The 24,285-nt window shown below is 34.6% G+C and overlaps 1 non-coding gene across 1 annotated transcript; it reads right to left on the bottom strand.

Moving 5' to 3' along the window:
- Positions 1-21,195: 21,195 nt before the first annotated feature.
- On the bottom strand, positions 21,196-21,301 carry LOC124237685 (U6 spliceosomal RNA). Its single transcript, XR_006888073.1, has one exon. It is a non-coding gene; the product is annotated as a U6 spliceosomal RNA (small nuclear RNA).
- Positions 21,302-24,285: the final 2,984 nt, after the last annotated feature.

The following is a 24,285-nucleotide window of genomic DNA, read 5'->3' as shown; positions in this document are numbered from 1 at the left end:
ACTGAGCTAGGAGAATACAATCGTATGATAAAGTCGACAATACTTTTAATTACCTGTTACATTCTGAAGCTTTGTATAATTGTCAATGCTGGAGTCAAATTTTATACGGAGCTGAAAGTTAACTTTGGGAATAAATTCTCTGTCACATTTGTATTAAGATTAAAACATAGAAGTCTGGGGACCAGCCCAATGGTGACCAGTTAAGTTCACACGTTCCACATCGGAGGCCCGGGGTTTGCCAGTTTGGATCCCTGGTGTGGACCTATACACCACACATCCAGTCATGCTGTCCAGGTGTCCCACATATAAAATAGAGGGAGATGGGTGTAGATGTTAGCTCAGGGCCAGTCTTCCTCAGCAAAAAAGAGGAGGATTGGCGACAGATGTTAGCTGAGCGCTAATCTTCCTCAAAAAAAAAAAAGAAAATAGGAGCCTGATTGGAGGGAAGGGGAAGAGTCACGCAGAATATAATAAAGGCACAATAACAAGTAGACTATATTCCCCATTTCCTTTCTCTCTACAATATTTATGGAGCAGCTCAACTTCTTCTTTCCCTGAACTGTCACAGCATTTATCTTCACTATTACTACTTTTTCACTTCTGACTGCTCCATAACTATTTGTTTTATTTATTTATTTATTTATTGAGGAAGATTTGCCCTGAGCTAACATCTGCTGCCAATCCTCCTCTTTTTGCTGAGGAAGACTGGCCCTGAACTAACATTCGTGCCCATCTTCCTCTACTTTATATATGGGATGCCTGCCACAGCATGGCTTGCCAAGCGGTGCCATGTCAGCACCTGGGATCTGAACCGGCGAACCCCAGGCAGCCCAGAAGCGGAACATGTGCGCTTAACCACTGTGCCACCCGGCCGGCCCCTCCATAAATATTTGTAAAATTAAAAAAAAAAAAACATAGCTTCTCTTCCAAATTCTAGCATCCTAGATATCACTAATATTATAACTTTGATAATTTAGCTTTGGAGTCTTGGTTTTAATCACACCTCTGCAACTTAATTGTGTGGATTTAGAAAGTCACTGAGTCAAAGTAAGCCACATAGAGTTTCACGAGGATTAAATGAGATGGTTTGTGCGATAGTGAGTGCTCTCTGCTTTACATTTATAATTAAATCAGGTTTCTCTAGGATAATTTTGAGATGTCCTAACAGTGTTTACTTTGTGGATCCTACCACAGTGTCTGGTACATAATCTGATTTTGATTACTTTTTACAAGTTACATAAACTCAACTTCAAGCAGGCACACCAAAAGAGGAAGAGGCCTTTATGCAGATAGCTGGCAGAGTTGTTCTGCTTGACATGTCACCATTTTGCTGATAGAAGGACACTGAGAACCTTTCCTCAGATCTAGGATTAAAAACCCTGGCAAGGTCTGTGATTGGCCAGCCTCTGGCTGAACTTTAATTCTGGGACCATCACCTTAGGACTCAGAAAGCTGGATTTAAGATTCAGAGAGAGAGGTTTCTGATTTCAGGGGAAAAAAAGGAAGGAGGTTGCTGGGAAACGAATTGACGTCTACTTAGGAATGATATCCAAAATATTCGACAGCGGTAGCTCACCGCCTGCAGCCAGTCAGAAGAGAGGCATGCTGAAACTGCTGGAGCAAATGTGCGAGACGCGCTATTGGACAGACAAGTGAGATGCAACTGGGTGCCCTTCCCTCCTTAAAACGTTATCAAAATTTCAACTTCCCACTGAGTCCTTCCTTGGCCACTTTTATCTTCATAGTAACACACATGTAATATGCTTAACTTAATCTTTTAAAAATTTATTATTACATGTCTATCCCAACTAGAGTGTAAACTCCAGGAGGGCTAAGATTTAGTCTATAATGTTGCATTTCTAAAGCCTAGAAGAGTCCCAGTTATAAATACTTATTAAATAAATGAACTATACTCTTTGTTGAGAAAATTGTTGACACTCTTTTCCATTGTTACTATTGGGATCCCATAAGAAAGTGGCATTAGACAGATGGCTTCATTCATGAAGCTTATTCATGGATAATGCCTAAATTCCATGAAATTCCAAGCTGAAAATACACTAAGTAATTCACTTCCATGTGAGGAAATTTGTTAAATTTGCAAATAAAAAACACATTCTCAAACGGGCTCTTACTTTGGAATTTAGATACATAGATATGTTTATTTCTCAAATTGCTCTTTTGGTCTGGATGCCAGAATTGTAACCTATTAGATAGAAATCTCCACGGTAATGTAAGCAAAAATACATTCAGGCTTTTTTGCATCTGTAATGAAAGTCGTCACAGTGTAGACTTCTGGAGCAGAGCTGAGTATGTTTTCAAAGCAGGTATTTGTAGGTCCTTAGGAGACAATGGCCACTGGGGAGGCCCCAGTGCATAAGGCACAGAGACTGAGCTCTAGCTCCATGTGCATATTTCCGCTACCTCTGCCTCTCTGCTTTCTCACAGCTTGATTCAGGGACCAATGGATGCTAGCCTGTTCCAGTTTCCAAGCCAACATAACATATGTAAGGGGAAAGAATTATGCTAGTAGTCTTCAGTTCCTTTTAACTCCAATTTCTCTTATTTGGGGGGGCGGTTTAAGATAGCATTTGCGGTTTAAGATAGTATTTGCAGGGAGGGGTTTAAAATAATCTTTTTGTCTCTTAGATCAGTGATTTGTGTGTGTGTTGGGGAGTGGGGTAGGTGGATAACAACTACAATTGTGAAATCTTTCAGGCTTCTGTTTCCTACCGGACTATGCAACCAGATCCATAACTGAAACAGGCAAGCAGCCATTGATGATTAAGTATTTAGGTACCAAAGTTTTTTCCTTTTTGCAATTACTGATTATAGCTTTTAGCTGTTTAACCCGCCCATTGTTGACTGTGCTGCTTAGGCAATATGCTGACTCCTACTGGGCTCCTATAGATAACATCTCCCTGGAGCCTGGATCACCATGGTGATGGGTATGGGAGCTGTTTTTCAGGAATTAGAAGTCCTCATCCACTTCAGGCCAGTTGAGACCACCAACTCATCAAGTGGGCCTGCTCAGATGCCCAATAGGCGACTTTTGACATCAAGAGGCTAAAAACTCCATGCTCAGATCATGCCAACGTCACCATTTTTTGAACATGGGTCCCATGAAGACACATGAAGTCTAACTATGCTTGCGCAGATCATCAATTACCTCAACTCTCCTCACCTCCAATCACCTCTCTCCACATTTCAGACCACTTTGTCCCCATCCCATAAATATCCCGGAGTCCCTATTTTCGGGGAAGCAAATTTGAGGCTCATGCTCTCACTTCCTTGTGAGTAAACTCTCTGCTGCAATCTTGCCGTCTCAGTGTTTGGCTTTCTGGGCGGCGGGCAAACACGAACCTGGTTCGGTAACATAACCAATGTCTAGCATACAGTGATGAACTCTTGGCGTCTGTGTAAATGTCAAGACACAGGACTCCTTGTTATATCTCTTTTCACAGTAACTTATGAAGTCAGCCTATCAGACAAGTTTTCTTAAGTTCTACCTGTTTCAACTAATGTCCATTGCCGACTGAATATTCTGAGATTCTAGAACCAAATTTCTGATCTCAAACTCGGGCCTTTTGTCTGAGTCCCTAAAATACTGCTAATTTTTTCTTAGACATAGGAGTCAGCTGCATTAAAAAGAAAGAAAGAAAGAGAGAGAAAGATAGAGAGGGAGGGAGGAAGGAAGAAAAAGAAAGCAGTCTCCTAGAGTGCATCACTATTGTCTTCAAGTTGAACCTGTTTTCTTATTCTTAATCTGCCTGGTATGGTTATTGAAGAATTTAGAACTTCCCCAAATGCCACACCCAAGGACAACAGCATAAATTGAAGTTTAAAGAACCTATTGAATTTAATCCAAGAGGCAGTTACCAAGCCTGCTGCTATTTAAAACAGCAGAAATGAAGGCAAAACTGTCCAGGTATAAACTTAATAAGAAAACTATAAAATGCTACTGATGGTTAAAAGAGATCTGAATAAATTGAGAGATAAATATTGTTCTTAGAAGGGAGGACTTCGAATCTCACAGATGACAATTCTTCCCATTATTTATAGCTTAATGAGCTATCATTAAAATTATTCATCTAATTTCTTTTGGAATAGAGATATTTGTAGCATTCATTTGGAAAATATGTAGAATATCCAGGAACATTCTTAAAAAAATAGTTATAAGGGAAAGAATAAAAGGAAAAGAAGAGATGAGATGATATATTCTATCAAATATATATATTATAAAACTAAATTAAAATTGTTTGCTCCTGGTGTAGAAGTAGAAAGCATGATAGAACAGAAACTGGAAATAGATCTAAATACTTGGGTAACAATGAAATATTATCAAAGGAGTACTTCAAAATAGCATAGAAACGCTGTCGGAACAACTGCATAATCATAGCGAATAAATACACTCGGCTAGCCAACTAACTCCTTAAACAAAAGAAATTTTGCAAAAATAAAAATTTAAGTGTAAAAAAAGAAAGAATAAAAGAGAATATTGAAGACTTACATTTTATATAATGACAGCAAAGAAGTCCTTGCTAGGGATGGTACCCAGAAATTTAAAACAGAAAAGATTGATAAATGTGATTCTATAAATGTGTGTAATTGTCCATGGAAGATAGTATGTATATATTCAAAATCAAAAGATCAACTTAAAAAATATTTATGACACGAGATTGAGGAGATAACATCAGTAAAATATATATGTAAAATATAAAAAATTTAAAAGTAGGAAAATATGTATTGACAAGAGAATATAAAAAGAGCAAAAGGCATAAATAAAGCCTCCTCCAAAAAGAAGTAAAAATATTGCCTTTTAAAATCATCAAATGAAAACCAGCCTGCCTTACGACATTCAAAAGAATAGCAAATTAAAAATACAATGAGAAAAATTTTTATATCCATTTGTCAAAATAAGCTTTATAATATTGTGTTTTCAGGAGTGGGGAAACTGACATTCTTAAATGTACTTTTTGGACATAAATAGTATATTGTCTCTAGCAGGCATTTTGAGAATATCAAACTACAAAGGCACGTAATTTTTGAACAAGAAATTCCAATTGTAGAATTCTCTTATACAAGTACTCATATGTGTGCACATATATGCGACGATGAGGATATTCACTGTAGCATTGTTTGATTTCAAAAATGTGGGGGCACTAAAATGGATATCAACTGGAGATCTGGTATTTTAAATATGGGATGTAATATGTATTCATTAGTTTATAGAATATACTACTGAAATACATGTTAAGATATATTGTTAAGTAAGATAAGTGAGATCAAGAACCTTGACTTATCTTTTTATGTAAATAAGTAAAAGTGTTACATATATGCTTATATGTGGTTAGGCTATCACTGGGAGTATGAATTGGTAAGAAATATGAGCCAAAGTGTGAACAGGATGTACTTTTCATTTTAGACACTTTTATATCTTTTGACTTTGTAAAAGAAAAAGGAGCATAAAATGTATTTTCAAAAAAATAAATGTTTGTAAAATGTTTAAATAAATATATCTATCAGTTTTAAAATTCCTTGTTTGGGGTATTGTGAGTAGAGCATGGATTTCGGAGTCAGAAGCTTCTAGGAAATCTTTAAAGTTCTTTACGTTCTTAATATATTTTACATTTTCTTCTGTGCAGTATAAAGTTATCCACACCAATAACTACAGCATATTTTTGATAGCTCCAAATTTTTAAAAATAAAAAATTAGTGTAATTTTTGTTCATACATCTTAATTTTAATGTATCTTCAAATTTACAGAAAAGTTATAATAGGACTACAAAGAACTCCCATATATACCTTATTTAGATTTACCAAATGTTTCCATTTTACCTCATATGTCATTTTTTCTTCCTATCTATGTATCCATCTACTTACAATGTCTTTACCTATATCTACCTATCTATACATGGATTTTTTCTAAATACCTTGAGGGTAAGTTGAAGACATTCTGTTTATTTACCCCCCAAATCCTCTATGTGTGTTTCCTTAGAACCAAGACATTCTCTTATACATTTTAATTATGGAATTACCAAAATCAGAAAGTTGAACATTTATACAATATTATTATCTAATCTACAATCCAAATACAAATTTCATTAACTGTGCAAATGATGGCTATTTTTACAATAGCTTTTCCCCCCAGTTTCATGATCCAATTCGAGATCACACACTACATTACTTGTCCAGCCTGCAATAGTTCTTCAGCCTTTCTTGGCTTTTTTTTTTTTTTTACTTTGACATATTTGCAAAATCCCTGCCGATTATTTTATTGAATATCCCTCAACTTGAATTTGAGTGAAGTTACCTCACAAAAATATTCAGGTTATGCATTTTTGGCAGAAATACTACAGAATTGATATATGTTCGTCTTAGTCAATCGTTATCAGAAAACTCCTGATGACAGTTTATCTCAATAGAGCAGATGTCCACTTTTATTATTTTGTTATGGTCTTGTCTGACAGCTGTAAATTTAAATTTTTTCATTTTAATTAAGCATTGATTTGTAGGGAGATACCTTGAGATAATGTAAATGTCCTGTTTCTGATAAATCTTCTGTCAACTAGATTTGGAATCCATTGACAATTTTGTAGCTTCATCATCCTTCACCATCTGCTCAGCACACTTGCAAGACAAAGTTTTCCATTTTCTGTCATTCATTTGTTCATTCATTCCTTCATTTACATTAGTATAGACTTGTAGTGATTTTATTCAATGAGTTTTTAAAAACATTTTACTTTTTTTTCTCCTTTTAGTGGTTCCCTTGAATTTACAGTATTAATTTACATCTAATCCAAGTTCTCTTTCAAATAACACTATACCACATCCTGTGCGGTATAATCAACTTATAAGAGTATTCCCAATTCCTCCCACCCATTTCATGTAACTTTGCTGTCATTCATTTCACTTATCCATAAGCTATAATCACCGAATACATTGCTGCTATAAATATTATGAACAAAGCATTATCTGTTAGATCTGTTAAGAATTAAAAAATAAAAATTTTATTTTATCTTCATTCATCCTTCTCTCTTGCTCTTCCTTTCTTTATGTAGATCTGAGTTTCTGACCTGTATCGTTTTTCTTCTTTCTGAAGGATTTCTTTTAACACTTCATACAAAGGAAATCTACTAGAGACACATTCCCTCAATTCCTGTATGTCTGAGACTGTTTTTTATTTCCCCTTCACTCCAAATGGTCGTCTCATGTTATACTCTATCAGCAAGCTGCTACAGCATTCTCACCACCTTGGTCTTGTGAATCATTTTAATGTTATCACTCTGGTGGATGGGATGTGTAGTAGTACACTCCTATAATGTTAATATGCATTTCCGTGATGACTAATGATATCAAACAACTTTTCAGATGCTAATGATCATGTAAAAATATTCCTAGTCAAGTGGCTGTTTCAGTCTTTCACTCATTTTTTTATTGAGATGTTTGTCTTTTAATTATTAATTGCACGTGTGTGTATGTATGTATTTAATCAACATTTGAATCTTTTCTCGGCTATTTGTTCCTAGTCTATGATTTACTTCATAATATTTTTAACGTTGCCTTTTGGTGAAATCTAACTAATTATACATTTTTCTCTAATGGTTATTGATTTCTGTGTCCTCTCTAAAATATTTTTTGACCGTTGTCTGGATATGAAAATAGACCACTGTTTTCTTCTAGAATCTTCATCATTTAGCTTTGAGGTATAGTTTCATTGTCCATCTGAAATTATTGGTTAATTTTTGATGTGAGATAGGGAGTAAAATTTCTTTCTTTCTTTTTTTTTACAATTAGATATGCAAATGTCTCAATGCAATATCTTGAAAAGGTTTTTTTCTTTCTTTTTTTTTCAGGAAGATTAGCCTTGAGCTAACATCCACTGCCAATCCTCCTCTTTTTGCTGAGGAAGATTGGCCCTGAGCTAACATTGGTGCCCATCTTCCTTTATTTTATATGTGGGACACCTGCCACATCATGGCTTGATAAGCAGTGCTCAGGTCCACGCCTGGGATTCGAACTTGCAAACCCTGGGCCACGGAAGTGGAGCACAAGAACTTAACTGCTATGCCACCAGGCCAGCCCCTTGAAAAAGCTTTTTTATCCTGATTAATTTGGAGCCTATGTCAAAAGTCAATTTACCCTGTAAATGTGGATCTGTTTCTAGATTCTTTACCCTTTCCATTGATTCAATTTAACATATCCTTATGCCAAAACCAAGCTGACTATCTTAGGTGTGTGGCGTTATAGTAAGCCCTGAAGTGAGATACTTTAAGTTTTCCAAATTTGTTTTCATTCTCAAGATTGTTTGGCTATATATGTTCTTTGCATTTCCATATATGTTTTAGGAAAAAGCTTCTCATTTTCAGTGAACATCTTTGTGGGAAAAATAGAGATTTTAACAATATTGATTTTCTAATCCAGGAATACACATTTCTCCATGTATTGAAATATTCTTTCATTTTTCTCAGTAATTTCTTATAGTTATCAATGTACAGGTGTTTTGTTTCACCTTGTTTACTAAATTAATTTCTAGTTATTGACTTTCAGACAGTATTGAGAATTGTATTTTTAAAGTCAATTTGTCAATGTCTTTACTGTTATTACATTGAAATACAATGGAGTTTTATATAAGATTGTACCTCTTGCAGCCTTATTAATTTTAGTCATTAATTCTATAGTTGTGTAGATTCCTTACCATTTTCTATGTAAACCATCATGTCTTCTGTGAATAGAGTCATTTTACTCCTCTTCTAATTTTTGTGCTTTTAATTTTTGCTTTCTTTATTTCTTCAGTTTTCTTTTTTTTACATATAGTATCTCTTGATTCATTTTGTTTATTTTTAGGGCTAAGACTTCAGACAATATAAATAAAAGTGGGGAGAGCAGTCATTCATGATTTTCCCCCAAATTAAAGGGAAAACAATTAATATTTCACCATTATGTTTGACATTACATGTAAGTTTTCATAGCTTTCCTTTATAATTGTGAGAAGTGTATCTTATATCCATAATTTACTGAGAGTTTTACTATGAATAAGTGTTGAATTGCGTCTAGTAAAATGGTGATGTGTGGATTTTCCCCTTTATTTTATTAATGTGGTGGAATACATTGAGAAATTTTCAAATGTCTAGGCAGTCTTTCACTACTGGGATAAATCCCCTTTTGGCACAGTAGTTTTGTGCCTTTTCATATAATGCTGGCTTTGGCTTGCTAAGACGTTGTCAAAGATTTACGTGTGTTTGTTCTATAGGGCTATACTCTATCTTTTTTTTCCCTTAATGTCTATATCAGATTTTGATGTTAGAGTTCTTTTTTGCTTTTTTTTTAGACAGAAATCTTTTTTTTTTAGATTGGCACCTGCGCTAACATCTGTTGCCAATCTTCTTTTATTTTTTTCCTTCTTCTCCCCAAAGCGCCCCTGGTACATAGCTGTATGTTCTAGTTGCGGGTCCTTCTGGTTGTGCTGTGTGGGACGCCACCTCAGCACGGCCTGATGAGCAGTGCCATGTCTGCACCCAGGATCTGAACCAGTGAACCCTGGGCCAGCAAAGGGGAGCGTGTGAACTTAACCACTAGGCCATGGGACAGGCCCCTGATGTTAGAATTTTGCTCACTTTACATGAACATGCTATAAAGTGTATCACTCTCCTCTATTTTCCAAAGGGTTTTGTATAAATTTAGAGCTGTTTATTATTTACATGTTTGATAAAATTCACAGGCACATCGTATGGGCCTAAAATTTCTCTGTAGATAAAGTTTTTGTTGGAATATATAACTTCTATAGATATTGGACTGCTCAGATTTTCTATTTCACCTTGTATCTGTTTTAATAAGTTGTGTTTATCAAGGAATTTCCATATTTCATCTAAGATTTCAAATTTATTGGCACAAAATTACTTATGAAATCCCTTATATTCTTTATAATGTATGTAATATCTATGGTGGTAACCCTTGATTTTTTTCTTATAATGGTAATTTATGTTTTTCTCTTATTCATTACCATTCCTGCCAGTGATTTTTCATTTTTAAAAATATTTTTCAAGAACCAATTTTTGACTTTGTTAACATTTTTTCTATTCCGTTGATATCTGCTTGTATCTTTATTATTTCATTTCCTCATATTATTTGGGTTGTATTATTTGGTAGCATCTATTTTTCTAGTTTCTTAAATTAAAATCTTAGAACATTGATATTAAACTTTCTTTTTTTCTAAATTAACCATTTGTTTCCTAGGACTCCCGCATTGAAGTATCACAAATTGAGTGGCTTTAAACAATAGAAATTTATTCTCTCACAGCTGTGGAGGCTAGAAATCTGAAATCCAGGTATGGGCAGGGCCAGGCTGCTTCTGAAGACTCTGGGAGAGGATCCTTCCTTGCTTAAGCTTCTGGTATCCCCCAGCATTCCTTGGCTTATCGAAGGATAATTGAAATTGCTGCTTCTGTCTACACATGGCCATCGTCTCTGTATATCTCTCTTTCCTCTTTTTACAAAGATGCCAGTCAAATGGATTAAAGGCCCAACATACACCTGGGAAGTTAGGCAAAAATTTACAAAGAGCAAATTATCACATTGTTCTTAAAGTAAGAGTAAAATTGTGTTAAGAAGAAGGTTTTGTGGTGACTTCCCTCTCTGAAAGTGGAAAGTAATGTCGTATCAGAAATAAATTACTGGTTTTAGTTTGTGATTTACAAAGGGAATTTAGGGCTAAAAATACTCTGTATATTTTTTTCCCTGGCATGGCTTCAGGCACTACCCATCACACAATGCATACATCGCAAATAAGCATTCTCGACATAGATGTCATTACCGTTTAACAAAGGAGGAAATTAAACATCAGTATAGTAAACATCGTTGCTACACCATAGTCCAGTGTGCCATAATTACAACTAAGGTGTTCTTTTTGAAGTTAGTGATAACATTATGTATTAATTCTGTTAACTATAAATTTGATAATTAATGTTGATGACTAATATATTGAAATAAGACCTACATTAATTTTTTAACAACTTGTTTCTTTTAAGATAGAGAAATTATGGGTATCAACAAATAAAGTGTGGTTATCTCTGAGGGGTGAAATTCTGGGTGATTTAAAATATGTTTTTTTCCAAAATTTTTACTTATTTCTCTTTCCTAGTATTTGTCATAATGAAAATATGTTGCCTACTTTCTTAGAAGGAATATGAATTAAGGAATGGCACCTCTATTACAAATTATTAACAAATATAGATTCTTGATGTAACTAGCTTTTTCTCAGTGTTGATTCCATCGATTACAGTGTGTCTTTCAGCAGAAATCATATCATAGAATTTGGTGTTTATTTTCTCTATGCCCAGCGCCAAGTAATTGAATTACATTAATGTAGTTCAAAGTAGGTAAATTAATATCTTAATAGCACCAACTATCTGTCATTAATTTATATTGAATTCATGGTTTAAATTGAATGTACAAAGTTATCAGTTAATCATAGATCATTTCTCATCTTTATGTCATACTGATTGGAGGTACAAAAATTATTTATGATGAAAACTCAATAGTGAATATTAAGCTACACCAAACATATTCAACAAAAGTAGGCTTTTGTGATATTCTAGCTTCATATGTGGAACGACTATAGAGTCTACTCTGGAAGTCCCTGGTAGTGTATAAACCAACTCGATGCTGATGAAAGCCAAAACACTATTTGCTCCTTTCATAACTCTAGACACACATCTTTGTTACTGGAAAATGGTGTTGGATGAAAGATTAAGTAGGTATATATTCCCTTGGGATCTTGTCACAGAGCTGGTATTTCTTTCTAGACCCCCCACACTATGTAAAGATATAGATTTAATAAACAAACCATTTCTGATCTCAGCAAGAAACTTAGCAGGGATTTTGAAAGTCAAACACACAGGAGCCATGCTTGACTGTGGTGGTAAAAGTAACATCTGCCTGAGAGTTTTAAACAACAGACTTTTCAAATCACTTTTAAAGCCACAGTAGGAGATGTGACAACCATAAGCAATACCTCAAGCAGACCAGGATCATGAAAGCTGGAAGAAGTCAATTGCACTCAAATACTGAAATAATCCCTTGAAGGGGAAACAAGAGGAATAACTTAAAGTTCCTGTTTATCTCTGTCTAACTAAGCTTTGTAGTACCCTTTCTAGTCTTCATTAATGAATATAAACTGACTTTAAAGAAAGAAAATAACTACCACTGAAAGAAAGTTATAATGGTGACAATTCAAAGTCAAATTTAATTCTTAATTCAATACTTAGGATATATGTAAGAAATCAAGCAATATGTACCAATTAGTACGGGTCTGGATAATAAGGACATAAAAAGGAGTCTTGCAACGGAATAACAACAAAATTCTGGAAACCCAAGGTAAAAATATAAGCCACGGTACAGAAGCTCTTTGAAATTTATTTAAATGTGTTGCATCTTCTCTATTGTACCTTCAAAACAAGATCTGTGAGGATCTCATATATATTTTTACTTTGTCTTCTGCATTGTACTAAACTTATTATTGGATAATTCACTTGATTAAAACACAGCAAATAAAGTTTAGGATGTGGAGTAGACTCCAAAGAAGAAAATATTACTATTCAGCTTCTCTTATACATGTTAATAAAAAGGAAGAAAATCATTTCTTTATATCGGCATAAATAAGTTGTGTGTTCAGATCTCAAAAAAAAAATACACTGCATCACATTTCAATTAAGTAAAAATCATGAGGCCATCAATGAAGGATCGAGAAAATTTAGGAGATGAGAGAGGAGCAAAAGAAGAAAGTGTATTTTCCTGTAAATGAAAAAATGTGGTTATTATATGCATTCTCTTTGTCCTGTTCCCTTGTAGGATATTTACTAATAACTCAGGCACTCACAATGGTAGCTCATTAAATCCTTTTTTTCTTTTTAAAGATTTTATTTTTCTTTTTTCTCCCCAAAGCCCCCTGGTACATAGTAGAGGCATAGTTTTAGTTGTGGGTCCTTCTAGTTGTGGCATGTGGGATGCTGCCTCAGCATGGCCCGACGACCAGTGCCATGTCTGAGCTCAGGATCTGAACCCGTGAAACCCTGGGCAGCCGAAGCGGAGCGTGTGAACTTAACCACTTGGCCACGGGGCCGGCCCCCAGCTCATTGAATCTTGCCAAAAATGACCCATATGATGACATATTTAATAAATTGTCAAAATGTTTTTATAGGAAATAAATCACTAAAGAGTCAACTATGAGAATATAGCTAAAATTCTATTAGCCATTCTCTGTAATAGATGATGATTTTGTTCAAAGCTCTACGACCATCAACCAATCTGAGGAAAGTAAAGCAAAGACACAGTTCCATGAAAAATGTCAAGAATTCTAACAGGAAATATTTTTTTGTTTTTTCCCTGTTATCTGTACAATTGTGGCAGATTTACAATCCTCCAACTATTTAAATGCAATGCCTTTAATTCGTTTGCATTTTATTGGGAATTGACTTGATGCAAAACACTGTGCTGAATATGATGTTAGTTTACTAAAACTTACTACTTTAGACTGAAGGACCACCTAAGATCAAGGAACGCAATCAGTAAGGGATTACGGGATAGTTAGGACTGGATTCTAGGTCTTATGACACCAAAGTCAGTAATATTTCTGCTATGTCACAAATGATAACTTATTTACTACAATTAGTATCTCAAATTACTTAAATACAGTATATACCGATATGAAAATTTCTAAAAGAATGACCAGATTATAAGATCAGTGGAGGGGCTGGTCCGGTGGTGCAGCAGTTAAGTTCACACGTTCCACTTCTTAGCGGCCCGGGGTTCAGCGGTTCCGATCCCGGGTGAGGACATGGCACCGCTTGGCAAAAGCCATGCTGTGAGAGGCGTTCCACTTATAAAGTAGAGGAAGATGAGCATGAATGTTAGCACAGGGCCAGTCTTCCTCAGCAAAAAGAGGAGGACTGGCAGTAGTTAGCTCATGGCTAATCTTCCTAAAAAAAAAAAAGATCAGTGGAAATATATTTTATAATTTATTTTCTTTTTTCCATAGTATTTATGGATATACACATATATGTTATATCAATCAACTTATTGATACATTGGTGAATCACTAAGGAATACATGTAATTAATTTATTCCTAGATAAAAATCAACTGAAATTAAAACAAGCTAACTAGGGGGAATATTATAAAATTTCCACTCCTGTGGCTTTTTAGAGGAATTCTTAAAATTTTAAAATTTCTAGCTATATATAAAATCAGAATCATTTTGTGACAATTTGGTAGCCAGTCATCATGTATTTCATATTCAACAGACAGCTCTTCCTTACTAAATTCTGATAAAATCTAGATATACTGAAACAAAATCCTCATTTGTTTTCATGTACCTTGAACTTATCAAGACCCTTAGATGAGGTTAATATTTTCTCGGAGATGTTAGCTTTGTTATCATATACACACACTGCTCTAAAGATTTCAATATTCTATAAAGTATAATTTATTTAAAAAGTATTGGGGCCGGCCCGGTGGCACAGCAGTTAAGTGCGCACATTCTGCTTTGGCGGCTGGGAGTTCACTGGTTTGGATCCCAGGTGTGGACGTGGCACCGCTTGGCAAGCCATGCTGTGGTAGGCGTCCCACATATAAAGTGGAGGAAGGTGTTAGCTCAGGGCCAAGCTTCCTCAGCAAAAAGAGGAGATTGGCAGCAGATGTTAGCTCAGAGCTAATCTTCCCCCAAAAAATAAATAAATAAATAAAATTTAAAAAAATTACACTATTAAAGAAAAGTGTCAATTGGGTACAAAAGATGAGGAAAAACCATAACTTGCGAATCATTACATGATTGGAAATATACTCCGCTGACTTTAAAACTTACTAAAAAGTCATACTGAATATTTATTTAAAAGTATTTTCCTTGGGAATATAAAACATAAACATGAAACAATAGTTATCCTTACTTCTACTAGTCTGAAAAGTTTCAAAGTTGTTTGAAGCCTATCTAACTGTCTGAGAATGCAGGAATCATAACAAGATTCTGCGTACCTCAGAACCACATCTAGTGATGTAAGACTTGGCAACAAATAACACCTGCATTTTTATACAACACAAATATATTTGTACATTTTTCTTGCTCTCTCATTTTTGTCTTTTCTGTATCTGGAATGCATGTAGATCTGAGGGTCTCATGATTTCTGATAGAAGTAGATCTATCATTCTAATTATTTCTTTCACATGCTAATGATTCTCTCGAAAATGAAATATGCTCTCAAAACTCTAAGAGCATCAACAGATTAACATGAGCAATTCAAATGAAAATAAAAAGATGTAAAAAAAAGTGTTATGAGATAACTTTTCCTAAACAACCATCTGCATAATCATCTATTTAACAAATTCTCATTAAAACCCATGAAGAAAAAACTATTGGTTACCAATTCAGGTTTATGAATACCTTTCTCTTTAAGACTGTGGGTATAAAAGACGATGCAACTAAGCATTTATTTCCGAAATGAATGATCCTTTTTGTCTCCATCTGCATGTAATATTATGGTATAAAATTTAATTTTAACATGTTTTAAAACATTATTTAGACTTTATATACGATAACTGATTATCTAACAAACACAGTAGTAGTTGAGTCAGAATTAGCATTTTTCAAATATTATTTTCGGTTTTTCCTTTATTCAAAAGAATTTCCATACAAAACTTCAATATATAAAACAGCAAATGGTTGCTAATGTATCTTAGAAAGTACAGTCATGTCCATTGTATCCACAGTGTATATTTAGCACCTTACCCAGTCCTTTACTATAGTAGGACCATATAGTTTCTTGAAATTTAAATTAAATTGGAATTGTGGATTTTGGAGATACAAAACCACATCCAATGTGACAGAAGTGAGAAGAGGATGCATCACACACATAAAGGTGGATTATTTGTTTTAATTAGAAGGCTTACGGAAGCTCCAAGGAGGAGCAGAATTATTGTGAATTTTGAAATGGACCAAATTGCGATGGTTGAATAAATGTTATGTGGGGGATATGACACATACTCAATAGCTGATGAATATTTTTAACACTATTTTTCAAAATGACTTTGAAAGTGATATTAATATCTTATCACTATGTTTTCTGTGACAGTCAAGACAGTGTACTCTTGGTCATCAGGAGATTGCACTAGCATTTAAATTATTATTTTGTAGCATACCGGTAGCCTTCTGGTGTATGATAGAAGAATGTAGAAGGGAGAGGTAGCCCTTAGATAGGATCACTTTAAGTATAATAAAAGGAATTTGAAGAAAAAAGTCAAGAGACAGAAAGCCCTCGATAACGGATAAAATTGAATGCCATAGATCATTTTTATTCAGATCACTGCCTAAAGATAGATAGATCTGTTGAGAATGATGAGACAGAACAAAGGGTTTAGGATACTAGAAGTTCTAAGTGCTTTGAGGAAGCGCCAGAGTTAGTGGTGTAAGTGAACCCCGAGGTCACATACAGCCCTTTTGGACCTGATGTGTTTACACGCAAATCTAGAAACATGGTAGTAAATGCTTCAGGAAGTTCATTACAAGGAACTTTTTCATCTTTAATTTGAATATTTACTCTAAAAACACATGAAAAATCTAAATACCTTTTATTTTATTGCTATGTTAAGTTTTACTTTTGTCTCACATTTTAATTTTAATTCTAAACTTTCTTGGAAAACATTATTTTTTACAGCTGCTGCTTGGGTGGTGCAGTTCTTCACATGATCATTTCCATGTGCAAATATTACAAAATGCCAAAGACACTGAATTTACGAACTTTTATTTTCTGCTAAAATTTGGTGAAAAATTCTAATTAGAGACTAAGTAGGCAAACCTCTCCAAATACTTTCAATATGGTCCGCGTGCAAAAACTTTGGCTTATGATCTTAGCCACCACATAAAGTGTCAGAGCAGGATATCATACAATCTAGTGAGAAAACTGGCGAGGGCTCCGTGTTTAAAGTTTCCAAAGAATTAAATGATACTTCTTAGATTTTAGTTATATAAATGCACAAATTAACCACATATTTTAAGAAAATAAGATATTTGACTTATTTTCAGGTTTTATTTTGAAAAGTTTAAACATAAAACATAAACTTGAATGCATTCTTTTCAAACACCCTCATACAGCTAATGCTAGACCTCACCTTGAAGTATATTTAAAAACAACACAAGAAAGAGAGAATGCAGCATTTATCCCCAACTGAATAACATGTGTAGTAGTAACAGCTTTACTTAAAAAGATTAGGGAAAAAAAAAAGAACTGGAAAATTCTAAAAAGGACCAACAAAACTGACCAAGGAACCACCAAGACTGAGAAAACATAAATAAAATTTGTACCAATAACATAGGAAAAGAGTGAAATACTTGTTCACTAATTCTCATAGCTCTAATAATAGAAATTCATATGGAGTAGTTTTCAGGCAATTAAAAAAAGGAAAGAAAAATCAATTTAAAAAAAGCTATTTTTAAAATAATTTTTTTACTTTTGACAATAAAATAATAAAACTACAAGTATGTAGAAAATTATAAAATGTAATTATTAAGAGAATTGAAAAATCATCTGCATATCTCTCAATTAAGGGAAGACAATTGGTAACATATTGACATAGCTATTGCCAGCCTTTTTTCTTTTTATATATTGATTATACCATACCCTAATCTGTTGTATCCATGTTCACTTAGGGACATTTATAATTAATTATGATTTTCTAATTGACATTGTCACAATGAGCTAAGGGTAACCATGGACCCAGAGAGATTTATGAGGAGTCAGGTTTGAAGGAAAGCCAGGAATGTGCCAAAAGGTGAAATTGCTGGCTGGGGATCAAAGATTTAGTGGGTTTTGGAGATCAGAAATGAGGTTTGGGAGCTAGGCTATCAATGTGGCCAATTTGTTTGAAGTACAATTAATGAGACGGCCTTAAAACTTGGGAATACAATAAGATAAATGTGAATGACCTCTGCCTTCAAATCACGCACTATCTAAATGTGAGATTAACTTTCAAGGATGATGAAGTGTGGCAGGTGGACATGAGAACGATAAAAGTGCAAACTGAGGCTCAAATGCCTCCCGCCAGTTAACCCCCACTCTACTCTTCAGCATCAGCAGGCTCCGTGAAAATTACCCCAAATGGAAGAAGAGCAGTAGTAACCAAAAATGAAAAGAAATAGTGTCCATGAAGCATTAAAATGAGAACAAGAGACAGTATAAAAGATAACAAGCAAAAGATCAATGAAGTATTTCAATTGGAAGAATTGCCCTATGAAAATTTCACAGAAAAAAAATACTTCTCTATAACAAGGTAAGCAGTAAATGAATTATTTAAAAGGAGCTCAAACAATGAGACATAGTTAATGAAAGTTGAGACAATTACTGTCACTAAAAGGGATTACAAAACGAGTGAATCTAGCTTGGGGAAAATTTGTAGTAATGTTAAATTATTTAAAAAATTAATGCCATATTAGAAGGAAAACATAGATTCTGTTGAAAACTGAGTTGGCATGGATAAGAGAAGTCACGTTAAATGAAGTTGAAAAGAACTAAGAAATGAAAGTACGAAGAGGATAGATATAAAAGTTAAAGGAGGTCTAGTCTGTATAACTGGCATTTCTAGATAAGAGAACAGAGAGTTGAAGAAAAATCTAAATTATGGAAAGAATTGCTTTCTTAAATAAAGAATTGAATTTGTAGATGAGAATGTACTATTTATACCAGGAAAAATCGCTAATGGATAATCCTCACACATTTGTATCTTCATAAATATTATGATTTCAAGACAAAAACAGGGGCTGGCCCAGTGGTGTAGTGGTTAAATTCTCATGCTCTGCTTTGGCAGCCCAGGGTTCACAGATTTGGAGCCCCAGTATGCACTTACTGCACTCATTAGCCACGCTGTGGAAGCGTCCCACATACAAAGGAGAGAAAGATTGGCACAGATGTTAGCTCAGGGTCAATATTCCTCAAGCAAAAAAACCAAAACAAAACAGAGGATTGGCAAAAAAGAAAAAGCTGTAAAGGCATCTAAGAGAGAGGGAAATAAGGCTGACGTCAACTTCCCAGAGCTTTGTTCACTGGTAGAAGAAAGTGTAACTATATGTCTATAAAGTTTTGGGAAAGAGAAATTTGGCATGTGTTTTATGTTCTCAAACATGTCAGACTCGGAGATTACAGCCCAAAAAGTTAGTCTTGGAAAAACTATTTAAAAAAAGTAGGCAGAAATATTCAACCAATGAAGAAATGAAGAAAAATGAAGAACTCAGGAATGGAGAAGTAAAGTTTCAAAGAAGAAGATGGTGAGCACCAAATCCCACTAATTAAAGACTAAGCAATGGAGGGAATTGTTAAAAGAATTTGGAAATGTTACAAACATGAACAAGGTAAATTTGGAGTAAAGATGACAAATAGAAGTAGGTTGGAATATAGGTGTTCATATTTTCTCCTTTTTCATAGTGAAAAGTTGTTTATTAGTGAAAATAGATAAATTGGGAAACATAAATTTTAGGTACATTATTTATAGTTCTGAAGAAGGGAGAGTATAATTTGTGTACCTTCTAAAGCCAGATGTTAACAAAACACACAGAACTTCCAGCAAAAGTTAGAAAACAAACAACAGTGATAAAATATGAAAAGTAACTTATAATAAGATGGCAAAGTTAGAAGCAATAATATCTGTAGTGTTAAGTTTCTACCTAGTAAAGTTAAATATCTATCTCAAAAATGGTAGATGGAAAGATGTGTGGTAACTTAAATTAGTTAAAATGTAATTGTAGAAACATGGTGATGGGTATATGGATGTTCACTGTAAAATTCTTAAAACTTTTATGTATGTTGGAAAATTTTCATAACCAAATGCTCAAAAAAATCTAATTCATCTATTAAACCAAAATAAAATCTAGATGGATGAGATGTGTAAACACTGGGTAAAAAAAAAAGGCTTATGAGAATCCATGAGGAATTGTTGAAAAGTTAAGATCTTTTCTTTCATGGCACAGAACACAGAAGCCAAACAAATTATTTGAAGAATTATTACTTTAAGTAAAGCAAAAATCTGCCTGGAAACATAAATGATAAATCCAAATTTTGAAAAGTGAAATTGGCAAAACATGAAAAATCACTAATGTGGTTAATATGTGATATTATGTTACAAATCCATAAAGAGAAAGACTACAACTCATTAGTCAAATCATCAAAGGTAGGCTCAGACAAATCACAACAAACTACATAAAAATGCCTATAAATACAGAAAGAAAATAAAAAGTAAAGAATTACACTCAAAAGTAAAAAATTACAAACAAAAGTCCAGTTAGAGACTATATTTTCTTATTAGTTTAGTAAATATTAAAAAGTGTGCTGATGCCTATTTTGGGCCATGGCAGGGAGCAGCAGGCACTGTCATATATTGTTGATAAAGTCTAAACACTTCTATCGACTTTGGCAGGATCTGTTCAACGTAAACTTGCATAAGCTCTTAGACCCAGAAACTCCGGTTTTAGGAGTTTACACTAGAAAAATATTAACACAGTTTGTAAAGATAGACAAAGGTATTTGTTGTACCACCATTTATAAAAGCCTGGTCTTTAGAACAATTTAATTTTCCACAACGGAATATGGGTTAAATATCTAAACCTAAATAATATGCAGTTGGGAAAACAATAAATCAGATCTAATGAGATGATATCCATAGAAGATGTTATAAAGGGAAAAACAAAGTACTGAACAGAACAATCCTCATGAACAAAGTATGACCCCAATTTTTGGAAAATGAAAGCAAATATATCCTGGAATATTCATTTAATATTCCTGGAAGGATATACAAAAAGAACGGAATGGGTTTTGGACATGTGAGAGAGATGAAGTTTTGCTGTTTTTACCCATGTGCACTGGAGTTGGACCCAGGTCTGTGTCTATTTTTTAATTGAGATATAACCTTATATTTCGGTGTATATGTTTTCAGGTACACAACGTAATGATTCAATATTTGTTTACAGTGCGCGATGATCACCACAATAAGTGTAGTTAACACCCATCACCATATATGTAAAAAAAAAATTTCTTGCAATGATAAAATGAGAAATCTTTTAAGATCTACTCTCAGCAATTTTCAAAAATGCAATATATATTATTAACTATGATCACTATGCTGTACATTACATCCCCTGACTTATCTACTTTGTAACTAGAAATTTAAAAATATGGAATGCTTCACAAATTTATGTGTCATCCTTCACAAGGGCCATGCTAATCTTCTCTGTATTGTTCCAATTTTAGTACATGTGCTGCTGAAGTGAGAACAGACCTGTGTATTTTTATAAATCTTCCCAGATAATTTTGTTACCCCATTGATTAAGATCAGTAGCATTTGTCAATAGCATTCACTGGTTTTCACACAAGAGATTTTGAACTCATTCAGTATGATGATAAGTTAGGGGTACAAGGAAAAATTGCACATCAGGTAATAACAGTTGTCTGGAATAAGAAAAGTTCTGGGAATGGGAATGTAGAAAAGCAATCAGGTTTCAAAGCGTAAGAAAGGCAAAGAGGAGTGTGAGGACATCAAGGTGGCCCAGATACAGAGCAAAAAACAGCTGCTCAGAAGTGAGTCTGGCGACAGAGAATGGTTGCACTTTCCGCTGGCTGGAAGAGGAACCAGTTTGCTTGCTGGTCAATACAACACCCTTGCAAGTGCAGGCAGTCAATCATTACATCTGAGGGAGTGGTGACAGTGGGTGTGTCCTCATATAATCGATTCTGATTGCATTTGAGGCAGAAGCAGGATTACAATTATGAATGCGTGGTTACAGACATCAACAATTTTTAGACCACAGTCCTTCAACCTGAGATGCTGGTTAATTTCAGTCCATTTCTCTAAGCAGTCAGATGTTGCTCTAACAATTGTGGTAAGGATCATCTTGCTCTCTCCCAAAGGACTTAGTGCCTCAGTGACTTACCCACACTCACGGCTATTTATCTAACAATCCACAGTCATGTGCCACATAACGACAATTTGGTCAAGAACAGACTGCATACACCCCGGTGTTTCCATAAGATTAGTACCATATAGCCTAGGTGTGCAGTAGACTATACCATCCAGGTTTGTGTAAGTGCACTCTATGATGTTTGCACAATGATGAAATCACCTAACTCGCCCGACAAAGTATTTCTCAGAATGTATCCCTGTTGTTAAGTGATGCATGACTGTATTACATTTAATCATTGTTGAGAATAGGCATGAAAAGTGTATTATTAATCATAATATCTCTTTATTAAGCCAAAACGCTACATTTCCACACACAAAATGAGCATTTTAAATTATGATAAAAATATATGGACTTATTTTTGATAAACACACTTTACTAAAGCTATTTCTTCAAAATAGGCATTTGTGTCTATTCCATTTTCAGAAATTTTATGTCATAAAATGTTTTGGCTGAGCCAGATAATCCCATGTCTTTTTGAGTAACTTTGGGTGGACCCAGCAGACAAATAGCACATCTAAATATAGCAGAACATTTAAAAGATGTCCAGACACATCTCGGGAGCAAACATGAGGAAGAATTAGAACCTTGTCCACAATTTGAGTTTCAGAGAAAAGCAAACCCGACTGAAGAAAAAGAAAAGAGGACTCAGATAAAAAGAGTCATAAATGTAAAAAAAAAAAAAAAAAAAAAAATTGGCACTGTGAAGCCGACTCGAGGCCAAAACCTAGGAGTTTAGAAAGAAAATGACTTCAAATTCAGTGTAAGATGGAAACTTCTCCCATCTGTACCCTGGTCCACACTCAATCTGCTTCTCAGCCCACAGGAGTTCCTATGCAAACCCAGCAAGGATGAATACATAAAAAACTGATGAAACTTTACAGAGACTCCAAGCCCTTTTCTGTAGATGCTCTTTTGGAAAAGCTGGGCAGTAGAAAAGGAAGACATTTCTCTCTCCTCTGGGGAGACAGGTGAGTGATAGAAATAAGTACCTGGGGCTCTAGAAAGCTCTAGACAGCTACATGTAAGAGTGCACAAATACCTCTCAGACTTGGGAGATAAATTTTGTTTAGTCTGCCTTCCCCAACACATGGCTTGAATAAATCTTTTTTCACTTTGAAAAGTAAGAGAAAGAAAGAAAGGGGACAAAAAGCTAAGAAGTGTACTACAGCCAATCAGATCTGAAAAAGCAGCTCTAATTAAGTGAGACACCCACACTGCCCAGTCAGAACTCCCAGAGAGACAAGAAAAAAGGAGGCAGTCAATAGGTAGACGCTATTAATTATCAGGCCAAAGGCAAAGGACTTGATAGAGATTTAGGTTGTATTCTTATGATAGGAAAAACGTGTCAGCATTATACCAGCTTGATGGTATAATATTGTCTATGCTGTTGTCTAAAAAATGATTGAATTTTCTCTAATAAGAGAATATTATTCCTGATACTTGATTTGACTCAATTATATATTATATTACATGAGTAGAACCACTTCAAGGAATTTTTTCTTTTATTATTAGATGGCATAGATTATATCAAAGTTCTTTATCCTTGTTTGCGTAAACAGCTGATGAAGATAAAAGCTCATGAAGATAAAAGCTGATGAAGATAAAAGCTAGCTTTTCTCGTTAGCATAAAAGCAAGTGGAGAAAAAACTAGATTCACTCCATATAAATACATTCCGTGGAATTCAGTAAATAATCCTACTTACATGTTCTATTGTTTATAGTCTGTGTTCTCCTCCGGAATTCCACAGCTTTTTAGAGCCCTTTACTATTACTTTTTTGTTCCTATCATGATGTCTGTGTTTCTCTCCCCATAACTTTTACAGTTTCAAGTAGTCTGAATTCATGTTTATTAAAATGTTACATCTCACAGGGTTTGGCCCAGATTTTCACATATTTACATATTTGTTGACTTGCATTATCATTAATAATTGACTGAATCCCCAAAGTGGGATCTGTAACATCCTTTAGATCCCCAGATCTGGTGATCCCTACTGCACGGCGGTCCTCACTGTGCAGCAAAGGCAGTTCCTGGGAACCCTGTTTTCTCACTCTGGACAACAGGCTGCCTGTTTGAGGAAGGCCTGTTAGGGATGTCCACGGGTTTCATTCTAAGATCTCTGCAAGATTTCTGACCAGGAATTAAATGCAGTTTGCATTATTCCGTAATGGCACCTTATTTTGATTGCCTGGTGCCGGACATTAGCCTAAATTACTTTTAGTAAGCTCCAGTTTGCCGACTGTGGGAGGCAATGGACTGTGAAGCAAGAACTGCCAGAGGGCTCCTTTTCCTAATAGAAC

This window comes from Equus quagga, chromosome 3, assembly GCF_021613505.1.
Source record: "Equus quagga isolate Etosha38 chromosome 3, UCLA_HA_Equagga_1.0, whole genome shotgun sequence".
NCBI classification, from domain to species: domain Eukaryota; kingdom Metazoa; phylum Chordata; class Mammalia; order Perissodactyla; family Equidae; genus Equus; species Equus quagga.
Note: the sequence above shows the minus strand (reverse complement) of the source record. Positions and strands in the feature narration are given on the sequence as shown.